Here is a 14,763-nt window from a genome sequence, read left to right as displayed (position 1 = left end):
TACCCCTTTAGTTTCTCTCTGTAACCAATCAAATGGACATAAAACATTCAGTTTTGATCTATTATATTTTCACCAATAACAGCCAAACTTTTTCATTAAAAAAATCTTTAAAAAAGGCATCGATGTATGCAATTAAGAAAATAACATAACATTTAAATCTGGCATTTTTCTTTTCTCCACACTTTACACTTTTTTTTTTTTTTTTTTTTGAGATGGAGTCTCACTCTGTTGCCCAGGCTGGAGTATAGAGTGGTGTAATCTCAGCTCACTGCAGCCTCTTCCTCCCAGGTTCAAGCGATTCTTCTGCCTCAGTCTCCTGAGTAGCTGGGTTTACTGGCACCTGCCACCACGCCCAGCTAATTTTTCTATTTTTAGTAGAGACAGGGTTTCACTGTGTTGGCCAGGCTGGTCTTGAACTCCTGGCCTCATGATTTGCCTGCCTCGGCCTCCCAAAGTGCTGGGATTACAGGCATGAGTCACTGTGTCCGGCCACTTTACACATTTTTAAAGCATGTTATCCTATAAGAGAAAGTGGCATAGCATCCTATTGGTTATTACATAATTTTTAACATTTACAAAGCACTTTCTTACTTGGATTTCAGAAAGAACAGTCACAGGCCATGAAAATCTCTTTCCTTCTCCTTCTCCCTTCCCTTCCACTGAAACCAAACATTCAGACAAACAGTTACCTTGGTAAATGTTCTCTAAAACAGAGTGTATTAGTCCGTTTTTATGCTGCTAATAAAGGAAAACCCAAGACTGGGTAATTTATAAAGAAAAAGAAGTTTAATGGAGTTACACTTCCATATGACTGGGGAGGCCTCACAATCATGGTGGAAGGTCACAGGCACATCTTACAGGTGACAGGCAAGAGAGAAATGAGAGCCAAGTAAAACCATTGGATCTCATAAGACTTATTCACTATCATGAGAACAGTATGGAGGAACTGCACCCATGATTCAATTATTCCTCCCTGGGTCCCTCCCATAAGATGTGAGAATTATGGGAGCTACAATTCAAGATGAGATTTGGGTGGGGACACAGCCAAACCATATTTCAGAGGTTCAATTGACTTTCAATCCTATTTTATTTCCTTCCTCTGTGTTCATAATGCTGGTAATACTTTTAATTATTGCCACCATTGTACAAGATAACTGTCCCCAGACTGACCAACATTTTATGTGAATACTGATTATTTGAATTATTGATTCCAGAGAAGGGAAATCACTTAACAACAAACTTAATGTGAGAAGAGGCAGGGGATTATAAGAAGATGGCCATTTCTGCCTTCTTGCTACTCCAATCTAAATCATCTGTCTCTCCTCAGTCAGCCACTCCTGAGGGCAGTGTCAGCTGAGCTTGGAGAACATTAGTGAAGGAGCCATAGTGGTTCTTTGTGTTCTGGTCCTGAGGACCAGCCAAAGAGAGCACTTCAGAAGCAGACGGCCTGCGGAGATTTCCAGACCTCTCAGTGAAGCTTACCTTCTGTCCATAAGAATGTGCTGGGCCATCCTAGCCCACAAGGCCTTAGAAGTGAACAGGTGGGGAAGAGTCTTGGGAATTCCGAACACATGTCTGCTGCTGTACCAAGAGCTGCAGGGACCACTGCCACTTAAAGTCCCCTTGTAACTAGAGTGCTGACACCTTAGAAATACAATGGAGATGAAAGAAAAAAAAAGCTATATATATGTGTATATATATATATATATATATATATATATATATATATATATATATGCAGGGATCAAGGAACATAAAAGGGAAAATAAACAGAAGAGTCTCCTAAGAAAAATAGTTATTTACAGAGACAGTTGTCAGTTCTCACAATTAGAGTGGATTTAAGATCAACACACAAAAAAGACTTTCTGGAACAAAAAACATTATTTTGAACTGAAAAATACATAATAAATGAGTTTAAAAACATGACAGTCAGAATTAACCTAAAAGATCACTAGAAGAAATCTTCCAAATCCTAGAACTAAAATACAAAGAGATCCGACTGTGGAAGAAAAGATGAAACTTTGGAGATGGACAGAGGATACCTCATGTATATATAATGATTAGTATTGAAGGATAGAAACAAGAAACAGATGGGGGAGACACCAAACATAAACTAGCAATAGAAGAACATTTCCAGCCAGATTTGGTGGCTCATGCCTACAATCCCAGTGCTTCAGGAGGATTGCTTTAGCTCAGGTATTTGAGGCTGCAGTGAGCAATGATCACCACTGTACCCCGGCCTGGGTGACAGATTGTGATTCTGTCACTTTGAAAAAAATAACAAAGAAAATTTCCTTGAACTAGAGAGTCAGGCCTATATTTTTAAAAGGTTTACGACACAGGCTTCATAAGATATTTTCATAGGCATTTGCTTATAAAATTACTGAACTCAAGGATAAAGTGAGAATCTTACACTTATTTTGGAGAAAGGACAAGATAAAAAGATAAAAACTTAGACTGCCATCACAGTTCATGAAGACCACATTGGAGTCTACAAGATAGTGAAATAGCAACTGTGAGCAACTAAGCAAAATTGCCACACCCAAGTACATGATAGTCAGCTAATATATGAGTATTGAGTGTCAACAATATCCTCACATAAAATAAGCAACTAGTACAGACTCTGCAGACAGACCTGTTAAATGTTTCCTACCCTATAGGCTGGGCTTGTCTTTAGGGAAAAGGTTCAGGCAATGATTTATTTTAAAAATGTATGTATGTATGTATGTATGTATGTATGTATGTATGTATTTATTGAGATAAGTTGTGGCTCTCTTATTCAGGCTGGAGAACAGTAGCACTATCTTGGCTCGCTGCAGCCTCTGCCTTCCATGCCCGGCTAATTTTTGTATTTTCTTTTTGTAGAGATGGGGTTTCACCATGTTGCTCAGGCTGGTCTTGAACTCCTGAGCTCAAGGGTCTACCTGCCTCGGCCTCACAAAGTGCTAGAGTTACACATGTGAGCCACTGCACCTGACTTAAAAATGTAATTAGAGAATAATTAATAAATAAATGGTGCTAGCCCAACATCATTTGTATAGAAAAAAAAATTGAGTTGAACCCCTATCAAACACTGTAAAACAAGAAATTCCAGCTATTTGTAAGACAGGAAAAAAATACACACCATGCTTTTATAATTTGTAACTTCAAGGAGGCAGAAGTAGAGGAAGTGGGGTAGAGGAGATAGCATCTGTACATCTTTGTACAGCATGAAACAACTCATGAAACTAATTCACGATGGATATAAGTATATTGCAAATTCTAATTTGAAATACATTTAATAAAAAATTAAAAATTCAAAGTAGAGCAAGGTTTATTTTACTTTCTGCCTGTAAATGATTGCTGAAAAAATATATATACATGGTTCTATTCTTATTTTGTGTGAACAGTTTTTTAAAACACATTTATGTTAGGTTTAGGGATACATGTGAAGTTTGTCATATTGGTAAGGTTTGGTGTAACAGATTATTTCATCACCTAGGTAATAAGCATAATATCCTCATAATATTTACTTAATTCAAATTTTCAAATTATAAAAACAGTGGTGGTCATTGTAACAAGGTGTTCTCTTCCTTTTTTTCAGTCTGCCTGCTGTCCAACTTTTCCATTCCATTATAATTGCAAATCCTGGTGGATATTTTTCCAACTTTTTCTATATCCATGAAACATATACTATAGAGGGAGAAAGGCATGCAATGTGCTCATGTGCTCATAACTAAAGGTTGTCATTACTTCTCTGACCCTTTTCGTGGACAGAGCTAGGACCTATCAGTTATAAATCATGAATTCACCCTTATGCCTCCACATCTTGCATTATAGGACTATTCTTGATTTTACATTTTATCTCCTTCTACAGTTTAGATGCCAATTTCCAACATCAATATATTTATTCATTTGTTGTGCAAAACATGCAAAATTATCTTATAGTTACTGCACTATATCAATACCATTATCGAAAATAAACTTTCTAACTAAAGTCAAGGTTTCTTTACAGTGCCTTTTGACCATAGATTATAACGCATTAAGGATATACAGTTAGATTGCTGTGTACAAAAAGTATTCAAATTAATTACTTTATTTGTATGATCCTGTTATTTTGATATACAATTAGGTTCATTTGTTTCTGTATATAAATGTTATAGTTGACTCTTTTATCTTTTTCTATTTACTATGGTTTTTGAACATGTAAAATCTTTGCATATTTCAAAGCTCAAAACTACATAAAATCATATACTCAAGATGTCTCATCTTAATCCCTATACCTTACCTTCCTGTGACGACTCACCCCCTTGATTAAAACCATTTTCAATTAGAATCTAAATTATCCTCCCTGTGTTTTCTTGCAAAAGCAAGTGCCTACATGCACACACGCACACATATTTACATATTTTTATTTTTATTTTCTCTTCCTTCTGTCAGCCATGAAACATAGCATGTAGATGTTTTTGTACTATATTCTTTTATTTAGCAATGTATTCTGAAAATCATTTTATATGAATTCATAATGACTTTCTCGATTTTCTTTTTGGGACTCAGACTACTCTGTGGGATGCACCATAGATAACAAACATTCTTTTGTGTGCACTGTTCAATTCACGATAAGTAAAAGAAAGTATCAAAGTACTAGAAACGAGGAGAAAAAGGAACACCAGGATAGTTAGCAAGTGTGGATCCACTATAGCTGCATTGGGAATGGGCATGATGATGGTGGGAACCATGGGATTGTGGCCTGGGGCATAAGGTTTTATCTCCACAATTCTCAGATCTGTTTGAGGCAGAGAGTTAGAATTGAAATATCCCACAGAAAGTCAAGATCCTAAAAGAACTGCATTCTTCCTAAAAGGATAAACCAGAAAAAAAGTTGCCCACTTAGGTAGATAGTATACACCCTAGATAGTACACACCCTCGTAGTCTGGGAAGCCTTAAATTAAGACTTTAGTTTAAAAACTGTTCCTAAAACAGTGATCCAGAAAGAAGCAGTTTAAAACTCATTTCAAGATACAATCCCACAACCAGGTCGCAAAGACTGTTTCTGGGGGATGAGGAAGGGCTCTGTTGTACTAAAAATAATTATAAAACCAATTTAATAAATAGCAGAACTAGAATTTTGTAAACCCAAGGTAATAGAACAATAATCAGAAAGGAATATCAATAAGTATGTTCAAAATAATTAAAGACATAAAATAATAATTACACATCTAAAAATGGATGGAACACTATCGACAAACAGTAGAATGGGAAGAAAATGGTATTTCTTGAAATTAAAAAAAGCTTTTAAAATTAGAAACTCAGTTAATAGCCTAAACAGAAGGTTAAATACAACCAGTGAAAAGACTGGTAAATGAGCAAATAAGTATGACAATTATACATAATGAAGTTTAGAGAGATAAAGGAATGAAAATTATAAAGAAGACAGTAATATATATGTGGGACCTAATAAAAAAAAAGTTCAGCATCCATTAGTAAAGTTTCTTAAAAATGAGGGTAAAGAATACAAAAAAGGAATTTTCAAACATAAGAATAATTTCCAGAATAGACCAAAGAAATGAATTCTCAGATTAAGGAAGCAAAACAATTTGCTTGACGAATATGTAGTAACCCATACCCAGACTTTCAGTAAAACTCCAAAATAACAAAGGCAACAGTTAATCGTTAGAGCAATCTCAAAGAAAATAGCTTGCCTTCAAGTGAACAAACTCATGAAAATGGCTTTAAAAAGTATTATCATTTTAAAAAGCATTATAAAAAAATATAGATGAGCGATACACAATGCTAAAAAATATGTAAGAACATTTCCAACTTATAGGTACCTAACAACACAGATTTGAAAAAGTATGGCAAAAACTGGGAAAACTGCAAGGAGAAATTGATAGATCCATACTTACAGTGGGAGATTTTAACATGCCTCTTTTAATAATTGATCAAGCTAAGTCATATATTGGCATTATTTAATAATATAATTAATAAGCCTGTTAATAAACATTTATAAATCCTGAACCTAACAGAGAATACTTTTTACGTTGTTGTTGTTGAGATGGAATCTTGCTCTGTCACCCAGGCTGGAGTGCAGTAGCGCGATCTCGACTCACTGCAATCTCCACCTCCCGGGTTTAAGCAATTCTCTGCCTCGGCCTCCTGAGTAGCTAGCTGGGGTTACAGGCACCTGCCACCACGCCTGGCTAATTTTTGTATTTTTAGTAGAGACGGGGTTTCACGATCTTGGTCAGGCAGGTCTTGAACTGCTGACCTCTTGATCCACCCACCTCGGCCTCCCAAAGTGCTGGGATTACAGGCGTGAGCCATCGTGCCCGGTTGAGAATATGTATTTTTAAGCACACTTAAAACCTATATAAAAATTTAATGCATATGACACCACAAGGAAATCTCAAAAATATTGAGGAATTGCTGCCTACAGATCATGTTCTCAATAAAATGAAGTCAAAACAAATAACTAAGAAACAGAACCCAATAGGAGTTCTGTTTGAATAAGAGTTAACCAGAACAAAGAAGTTGGGGTGAGGTCAGGGGAGTCAAGGAGACACTGTTCCAGACCTAGAGAAAAGCTGTAGCGGGTCTCCTTAAAGTGGGTGGAGGCTTGTACATTTCACTGAATGGGCAATGTGGCTAGAGTTTCATAGTGGAGGAAGTTACGAAGTGGAAGACAGACAGGTACAAAGCTGAGAAGATAAGCACAAGGTAGACCAAGTAACTGTTTCTGAATTATAATTTTTTTTTCCAGTTTTTTTTTTAACGGATCAAGATTTTGGTTTTTGTCTGAAAGCAATGGGAAATTTTTGAAAAGTTTAAGAAGAAGACGTGGTTAGACTTGGATGAGGAAAACTTGGTCCTGAGTGCTCCTGTAGATTGGATGGAATCAGACAAGAGTGGAAGTCAGAGATCAGTTAGGGAGCAAATTTGTAATTCAGGGATAACGTGACGGGACTTGGGACAGGATGGGAGCAGGAAGTGAGTGGAGATGATCATGAATGGACTAATGTAAGAAATGTTTTAGGAGGTAAAATTTACGGGATTCAATAATGACTTAGCCGTGGGAGTAGGAAAAGAAGGGAAGAATTTTCTAATTTGCTGAAATTAATAGATGGTAACACGAGTAGGAAGAGAATGAGACATCATGTTTCACAGACAGGGTGAATTCTTTCTTGCCTCTGGGTCCTTTTGTTTAGAATGCTGAACTTCTTGCTTAAAAAACAGCAACAACAGACTGCGCATATCCTGCAAGACCCAGAGGATGTCTATTTTTTTCTATTCTTGGTAATTTATATTCATACAGCACTCTCTGCCCTTTACAGTTTCACTTAATTATTGCAAGAATAGACCCAGGTGGGCCCGAAGGTCTACAAATGGGGCAGGATGCCCAGCAATGTGAACCTGGGAAATTTGAGTTTTGAATCACCTTAAACACTCAGGAATATACCAAAAGCACCAGGGTTGTTTCCAGTGACTTGAATCTAGCAAGAAGACATGCATATACCCAGAGATTCTAGAAACACTGAGAAAGAACTGGAGACTACAGAAATCCCATGAAAATGGCAAAGAGCTTCTCAAAAAAACCTACAAGCTCCTTTCCTTAAGTGGCAGTAACAGCAGCTTCTGACCACCTTCCATTGGAAGCTGCCCTATCTCTGGCTCCGCATAGCAGCCATCTGTGCATACTGAATTAATTTGTTTACCCATATTAAAGAGGCTCGTATCCTTTTTGTGTCTTTTGATATTTTAGAGCTTCAGCTGTTGTTACACACACACACACACACACACACACACACACACACACACACACCCCTGAGGGATTTATTCATGTGAAATCAAAACTTAAAAACTGCCTACATCTTGAAACTATTTGGATCACTTTCTATTTATCTCACTGATTAGTAATTCTTTTTGTCCTTACATATCTGTTCACTTTGATAGCCTATCATTTTTGTTTATTATAGCTACCTTTATGTTGCTGTATTTTTGTGATAACAGGAGTGATTCACAAATCGTAGTATCATCCCCAGTCTCAAGTCTCTCCCAGTGATTTCTCATCATACTTAGAACAATAATGATGGGCTATGAGATCCCACATAATCTGATCCTTGGTTGCTTCTACCCCACCTTCCTTTCTCCTCTTACTGTACTCTAGCCACACCGCCTTCCTTCATAGAATACAACGAGGCATTTGCAAATTTTGTCTCCTTTACTTGAAATCTCTTCCTCCAGATACTAATGTGACTTATCTTTTATAATAAACATCACAGTGTTCACTAATATCTGCTTCTCTTTTACTTCTGGGTAAGCAGAGGATTACTTTGACGATAGGCTGCTACCGTGTGAACAGAAGGGCACGTCACTTCTAAGTGAAGGGTTTAGCTGTGCTTAGTTGTGCTGTTTGACTCTCCAGCCTTCTCCTCCCTTGTTGTAATCAGAAAGGTCACATGTTCCATTTGGCTGCCCCAAGATGGTGGAGCCAAAGTAGGCAGGGGTTACTATATGAAGTCTGCAGAGCCCTCATCAGCCCAAGCTGGACATTGATGTGGGCAAGGACCAAATTATGGGTCTTGTTCTAAGCCACTGAGGTTTTGTGGTTGTTGATAACCCCAGCATAGCCAAGACTCTCCTGATGGAACACCTCATTTAGTCTTGGCTCAAACATCACCTCACTAAAAAAAATCTTCCCTGACCACCCTATCCAAAATAGCAGCCCTCCACCTGTTACTCTTTGTGCCCCAATTTAGCTGTATTTTGCTTCATTTGGTCTGTTTTCCTCATAGAACTTAGAATGAAAGCTCTATGAAAGTAGGAGCTTTGATTTGGCCATTAATATACTAGTTAGCATCAAGGATAGTCTTTGGTATCATAAACAATCAATAGCTAATAGTTGAAAAAATGAATATTCATTAAAAATTGAAATATTATAGACTAAGTATAATTTAGACAGTAAAGTTCCATGTAATTCCTTCTTCCAGAAAAAATTACTAATGTTTACTTTTTAAAAAATTGTATTCTATTGATACACTAACTTGTGTTAAAACACGTTCTTTTTATTCTAAATTGGAATATACTCTCCTAAATGAATTATTTTGCAACTTGTTTTTTATGTAACCATTACTCATGGATGGTTTTCATGTCTGTGTTTAAAGAATTCTCTCTCTTTTTAAATTGATTAGTATTTGCCTTTTTAATAATGGAAAGTATAAGTTTCCCAAGGTCACTGACACTTAGTATTCATTCATTCCAACTAGTATTTGTTTCATACCTGCCAGTCTAGGGTCTGGAGACCTGCCACTAAGCAAGACAAGGTTCCTACACTTAATGAATGTATGTTCAAGTTCTGACAGATAATAAACCAAAATGTTTTATAAGTTGATAAGTATAGCAAAGAAAATAAGAATAAACATGGTAATGTGAGGGAGAATGGCTGGGGCTGGAAGTGAACAGAGCAGACTTCTCTTGGAGGGATTTTTGACATCAACCCAAAGACGAACAGGAACCAGATCTACGTATGTTCGGGAACGGAGGGTTCTGGAGAGGAAGTGCTCACGGGCAAGCTTGCCATAGCTGATCAGTAGAAATGCCAGTGCAGCCAAAGTGTGATCTTTGAAGAGAAGTGTGATATAGAATGCTGTAAACAAAGAAGACTGAAAATGTGGACTACCTAGTAGGTGCTCAGAAAATGTAACTGGTCAATTCCTTGTTTCATAGCAACAAGCACAATTTCAGTGGTAAAATCTTGACAAATAGAATGGGAAAAATTTATCATCTTAGTCTCTGCTGATAGTATTTCATAGAACATATTGAATCCATAGGCTGGGCAGAATCCTAGTATGCTTCAGCTCTTTTATAAAGCACCATTAGGATGGCCGTAAAATGTTTAGCCCTTAAAAATACTTTCTATAGTTCGGCAGTATGTCTGAGATAACTTTAAATGTTAATGAAATGTTTCCTAAGTCCACTGTTTTGGAGGGTGTTTATAGTTCAAGAAACTTCTCAAATGCCATCTCATAAAAAAGATCTAACATTAAGATTAACTAGAAAAAAAAAATTGTCACAGAAGACCTGGTATATTACTTAAATTCAATCATTATTTTCTTCTGGGAAGAAAGCAGGATTGATTCTGTAGTAGCCTCAAGTAAGTTCTTAAAAGATCTGTTTCTTTCCAAATGAAAATATGTCAGTGGAAATAAAATTCTTTATAGCCTATAATTCAGAAGTGAACTTTTATGAAACATTTTGGCGTTATGGATATATGTCCAATGGAATCACATATAAGTTAGAGATCAAGATTGTTTAGTTTCTGGGGACTCATTAAGATTAATTTTGGGGCAGTGGAAGCCATATTTCTTGACACATCCTGTTTACTCAACTTGAGACAGGTGAAAGGAATTAGGGCACCATGTTCTTATAGGCACAATGTCTGTTTCTGTTAATTGTTTTATTAATGTGCTCTTTAATTTCCAGTGGTGACAGCCTTCTGAAATCTAAAGAAACACCTAGGGAAGAAGTTTCAGAAGTTAAACCCAGGACATTAAAGTAAAGGGGCGTAGTAGCTACGGGGTGGTAAAATACACGTACCTTAAATTGACAAGAATCTTTCATTAATCTATGAGAAGTTCATGTGGATTTGTCCTATTTAATTAACTTTCTTTGGTACATTTTACATGTTTCACACCAGGAGATATGTGTGAGCTGAATCAGAGCAGCATGACAGTACTTTTGTCAATGCTGGAAAAGCAAATTGCTCCTTTCAATTACCCAATTCCTTTCTCACTGAACCAAAACACAATCAAGTTATAAATGTCATTCCTCTATCCCCAAAGGATATTCTGACCAAGATACTCTATGTCCCTTTTTGGTTTGGTATCGTTTTGCTGCTACCGTTGAAGCAATGATGGCAACAATCATTGTCCCTTGCCATTTAATGAAGATAATAATTTCCAGCCAGCACAGGTTGTGATGCTAAAACCAAGAAAAAGTCTTTTCAATCATAGCCCCTGAATTTCAATCCCAGCCCCTGCTGTAGAACACTGGAGAACAAGGTGTAAATCAGTTTAAGAACATAGTTCTGCATTCAAGGCATTGTGGTTTACAGCTCCCAAATGACCTCCATCTATCTTCCTTAGCTGTAGAGGTGTATAATTGAACTAAAGAGAGTCTTGAGTAATGAGGTTGAGAGTGGCAGCTCCATTGCTGTGGCTTAATAGTGTAACTGCTGCATGTTTTTTATCCCCTAAAATGTAACAAAATAGTCTAGTAAGCCCAATTCTTCAGGGTGACACTTGCTGAGAGTCTATATTTCAAAATAGAAATAGGTTTTTATAAGCAAAAAACTATAAATCTCTCTCTACAAGAGAGTTCCCAAAATATAATTACATAAACCATTCTCTGCTGGAGCAGAAACTAATAGGAATACATGCAACAACCTGTACTTCTTTTTGTTAGGAAATTATTTTAAAACCTTTATTTTTCTTATGCAAGGAGCAGCTGCTTTTTCAGGCTCTGAAGGGGCTAAGAAGTGACAATATTCTCACACTGTGCTCTGCTGGGAGCTATAGCCAGAGGACTCACATTACTACCAGGTTCTTTTTTTCCTTTTTGGTTTGGTTTGGTTAGTGAAACTTGTGAAAATGTTGTTTTTAGAGATTTTTTTTTTCCAAGGAGCAGTTCGCTTGCAAATAATTTTTTTTTCTTTTAAGGGTATATAGTTTATCAAGACTTGATCACATGCATATTGCTATGTGAGGACATTAGTAGAACATAAAAACTGAAAAAATATATAACCACCTCCTCATGGAACTCTCTGGCATTATAATATTAGCTGACCGTTAAGACAAAACCTATTAAAGACAGTCACCTAATATGAGTAGTTGGGACTACATGGAGGGTTTCAGGGGCTCTGAATCTTCATTTTTCCCACAAACTAGACCCTAAAAATTAAAAACAAATATCCTGCCTGCTGACTGTACTTGAAATTCCATCACTGAGCATTCAATCCTATTGTACAAGATACTCCTCATTAAAAGACAAATCTCACTAGAAGAAGAAAAGTATTAAATAATGGTAATAACAATAACTAATGCTTAATGGGAGCTTACAACACCCAGAAGTGTTCTAATCACTTTATGTTATTCAACTCGTTTCATTCTCAAAACAGCATATTAGCTTTCCTCAGTTTACAAATGCAAAAACTGAAGCAAGGACAGAGGTTCCAGTTCATGTATGTTGGAGCCAAGATGATCTGATTTTGAAGCCCTTCGTCTCAACCATTCTTTTAGTGTGGATGAGTTGGTCAAATTCATTAGGGGGAACAGAGAAGGAGAACTGGAAAGGTTGAGAGAGATTAAGTTTGCAGGATTAGGATCTTCCTTTCAGAACTCACATCTGAGCCTGGGACCACCAGTGGGGGTGGTCTGTTTTGCAGATCTGGTGATGTCTGTTGCTGAATTCTCCTGAAAACCAATATATCACTTACACCATGAGTGAGTCACAGAGGGTCATCGAAGCCAAATCTGTTTTCATAATAATATCTGTTATTTGCCATTTTCACTTTTTTGACTTTCTCAATGATAACACAAAAGCAAACTCTGGGTAAAATGGTTGGTGACTCAGGATGAATTAAGGCAATGGCACCAAATGTTAAATTCTTCTCTGTCATATGCTTGTAGTAAAAATGTGCCCGTTTCACTTAGAAATAACCTTAGTGAAGTGGTAAAAATTATTAATTTTATTAAATTTTAACCCTATGAACGTGCTTTTTAATGTTCTGTGTAACAAAATAGGAAATATGCATAAAGCACTTCTGCTGAGCACCAAAGAGCGATGTTTGCCTCAAGGAAAAGCCCTCTTGAGACTGAGTTACTAGCTGAACTAGCTGCACTTCTTATAATACTGTTTTTTTAATAGACAAACTTGGGTTTTTGGCAAATATGTTATCTAAAATGAGCCTTCTATTCCAAGGAAAACAACTGACAAGACTTGGTGCTAATGACAAAACTTGAGCTTCTAACCAAAAATTAGAATATTGGAAAACTTGGCCACCATGAGCTTCAGAGCTTCCAAAAACTTTAAGAGTGATGAGATTAGTGGAGCTATTGATAAATGTGACTTTAAAAATACTATGTGATAAAGCCTGTCAACAACTAAAAGATGTACATAACTCACTGAACCAATATCTTCCAAGTGTAACATCAATGTATGGTGTTACAAAATCATGCATGCATAAAAGATTCATTGAACGTGCTAGGTAAATCAATAGATTTCAGTGTAAAAACAGTATGAAAAGTCAATTGATATAATTTCAGATTCCACATTGCAACTAACTTTTAGAAAATTACCACCTGTTTAGTTCGACTAATATATCAAAAAAGACATCCAAAATTGCCTGAAAAAGATACTAAAATATTTATCTCATTTCCAACTACATAGCAGTATGAAGCTTAATTTTCTTTATATACTTCAACCAAAATCACATATTACAACATATCACAGAAGCAGATATAAGAATTTAGCTATCTTCTATCAAGCCAGCACTAAATAAATTTTTTAATATAAAACAGTGTTCCTTTTTAGTTTTGGGGGAAAATACAGGTTTTATATCTATATAGTTATAAATGCTTATGCTAACATGGAATGTGTTTATTATTGTTATTTTAAATGAATTAATATGCAATTTAAAAAAGTTTTCTATTTAAATTTTGAACATAGTGAATATCAATAGATGTGACCTACATAAAAGTTCCTTGAAATCTTTAATGTTAAAAATGTAAAGGAATCTGGTCTATGGACTATACTTTGAGAACCACTGTATATCCTTTAGGATAACCACGCATCTGACAACACAATGTCCTGCAGAGAGTGGTTTAATGAGTAGAATATGTTACTCTGTGAGGAGTTTTCACCAACTATGAGGATTGGAGGGAACAATGCCCCACAAAAGACTAACCTCACTTCTGACATCAATTGTAAGCTTAGGGGTCTCCAGAACCACTCCTAGTTTTGATAATTCACTAGAAGCATCCAAAGAACTTACTGTAAACAGTTACAGTTTATTACAGAGAAAAGATACAGATTAAAATCAAGGACAGAGTTCAGGTGGAGTCCAACGGATCAGTTTACAGTCATCCTCTCTCCATGGAGTCATGGACAGTGTTAACTCTTGCACCCCTTCTGACCACAATATGGGATACCCACAGAGTTTTGCAAGTGAAGCTCACCCAAGCCTCAGTGTTCAGAGTTTTTATACAGCCTGCATGGCTGACTTGTAGTCTCTAGCCTTTCTAGAGGTCAGGCTGATACCTCTAGACTCCAGTTCATTCAAAGGCAAAACTGAAATGACTACTCCCACCACAAGCCCCCATTGTAAATCACATTGTTAGACTATGTGATGGCCAAAGTCCCCAGTCGAAGACATGCCTATCAGGCATGTTTCAAGGATGCAGTGTTCACCTCCCAGTAGCTGACGGCAAAGGCCAGACCTCACTTTACATCAGTATCTCAACAATAGCCTCATGATTCAAGCCCTAACCTTATACTATGCCATCTCCATAGTGTTGCCCTTTCCTCATCGTTGTTATCTGAATGCTAAACAGCAACCCAGTTCCAGGGAGTTTATCCACTCACAGGATTCAAGGGGAAGAAGCAAGGTGTGTGGGAGAGTAGAGGGAGAGAAAAAATGTTTCTGGAAGCCTCCCAAGTAACTTTTCCTTATGTCCTTGGTCAGAATGATGTCACAGGGCCACACTTCAGCTTCAGAATGTAGCTAGGAA

The sequence above is a fragment of the Saimiri boliviensis genome, chromosome 5, assembly GCF_048565385.1.
Source record: "Saimiri boliviensis isolate mSaiBol1 chromosome 5, mSaiBol1.pri, whole genome shotgun sequence".
Lineage (NCBI taxonomy): Eukaryota > Metazoa > Chordata > Mammalia > Primates > Cebidae > Saimiri > Saimiri boliviensis.
The sequence above is the reverse complement of the archived record's forward strand: the minus strand, read 5'-3'. Positions refer to the sequence as shown.